This window comes from Rhincodon typus, chromosome 30 (assembly GCF_021869965.1).
Source record: "Rhincodon typus isolate 14 chromosome 30, sRhiTyp1.1, whole genome shotgun sequence".
NCBI classification, from domain to species: Eukaryota; Metazoa; Chordata; class Chondrichthyes; order Orectolobiformes; family Rhincodontidae; genus Rhincodon; species Rhincodon typus.
Genome location: NC_063361.1, coordinates 25,181,918 through 25,184,209, shown reverse-complemented (window position 1 = coordinate 25,184,209; position 2,292 = coordinate 25,181,918).

The following is a 2,292-nucleotide window of genomic DNA, read 5'->3' as shown; positions in this document are numbered from 1 at the left end:
AGCAGTAAGGCTGACGTTTCGGGCCTAGACCCTTCATCAGAAATTTCCAGGCCCGAAACGTCAGCCTTACTGCTCCTATGATGCTGCTTGGCCTGCTGTGTTCATCGAACTCTGCACCTTGTTGTCTCAGACTTTCCAGCATCTGCAGTTCCTACTATCTCTCAGACATAAAAGTGGAACTTTTTTTCTCACTGATTTATATCTTTACTTTAAAAAGGCGACATTCTTCCAGCATTTGCAAAACATTTCCACTGATTGTATACATGCAGACGAAAGTCATTATGAATGGCATCATCTGTATCACCCATCGATCCTCCGCAGAAAGTCATGTAGCTTCCCTGCAAGATAATTGAGTGAAAGCAAGCTCTGTGTCCAAGACCAAATCGACCACTGGGAGAATTTTCCCTATGGCCAATGTGGTGACTTTTTGGAGTTAGATGTCCCAGAAGATCGTCTTCTTCTAAATGGTGGTACTCTTTTAAATGATAAAGCTTTGAAAATGTTTCATTTTCTGATTCTGACCTTGATGGACAACCATACACACTGCACAGCAAGCCTGGAGAGTGACTGGAACCTGGAATCCTGATTTTCTCCCTAGCCACCCACCCACCCAGCACCATGACACTGTGGTCAAATGTCATGTTCTATTGCTGAGTTTTTAAACACTGAAAAATACAGCTTTCTGTCTCAATATCTCTTTATTTGTCTCACTCAAGCTGGCCTGGCACGTTGCCGCTTCATAATGAGCTGTTTCCCACATTTTACTAAAAACAAAAGACACTGTCTGGGAACTTGTAGGCAAACAGACTGAGCTAATTATAGTATAATGTGCAAAAATGCTCACTCTCTACAAATTTTCTGGTCATTTACAATCTATTGACATATTATTTTAACTGTTGCCCTAGCAACGAAACATGTCAGGCTCCCCTCCCCCACACAATTCTATCTGCATGAGTCATGAGACTAAAAACAGAAGTGCAGAGCAGTATCTGGAAACATGTTATCAGCCCAATATAAAGTGCCAGTCCCGTCCATTGAACTTTCTGATTGTCTATGGCCATTGTTACTTTCAAAATTTATGCACTTTTCTAAAACCAGTGTTATAATTGTCCAACTGTGAGCTGCACTTTGCTTTTTTGAGTGAGTAGTCCGTGATGCTGTTTGCTTGCCCCTTCATCTGAATCAATAAATAAATTCTCTCCCTTCTGTTCAACTCTCTCTCCATGGTCTCATCCCTCCTTACCAAACCCTTCTGCCCTTCACCTATGCATTAAAAACATAAGAACATAAGAACTAGGAGCAGGAGTAGGCCATCTGGCCCCTCGAGCCTGCCCCGCCATTTAATAAGATCATGGCTGACCTTTGAGACTCAGCTCCACTTACCCGCCCGCTCACCACAACCCTTAATTCCTTTACTGTTCAAAAATTTATCTCGCCTTGCCTTAAAAACATTCAGCGAGGTAGCTTCAACCGCTTCACTGGGCAGGGAATTCCACAGATTCACAACCCTTTGGATGAAGAAGTTCCTCCTGACCTCAGTCCTACATCTGCTTCCCTTTATTTTGAGGCGATACCCTCTAGTCCTAGTTTCACCTGCTAGCGGAAACAACCTCCCTGCCTCCACCTTATCTATTCCCTTCATCATTCTTCTGAATTCCAATGAGTATAATCCCAGCCTACTCAGTCTTTCCTCATAATCCAACCCTCTCAACTCTGGAATCAACCGAGTGAATCTCCTCTGCACCCCCTCCAATGCTAGTATATCTCTTCTCAAGTAAGGAGACCAAAACTGCACACAGTACTCCAGGTGTGGCCTCACCAGGACCCTATACAGCTGCAGCATAGCCTCCCTGTTTTTATACTCCATCCCTCGAGCAATGGCAGACAAAATTTCATTTGCCTTTTTAATTACCTGCTGCACCTGCAATCCTACTTTTAGCGATTCATGCACAAGGACACCCAAGTCCCTCTGCACAGCAGCGTGCTGCAATTTTTTACCATTTAAAACATAGTCCATTTTACTGTTATTCCTACCAAAATGGATGACCTCACACTTATCAACATTGTACTCCATCTGCCAGACCTTTGCCCACTCACTTAGACTATCTGTATCTCTCTGCAGACTTTGTGTCTTCTGCACACTTTGCTCTACCACTCACCTTAGTGTCATCTGCAAATTTTGACACACCACACTTAGTCCCCAACTCCAAATCATCTATGTAAATTGTAAACAATTGAGGTCCCAACACTGATCCCTGAGGCACCCCACTAGCCACTGACCGCCAAGCAGAA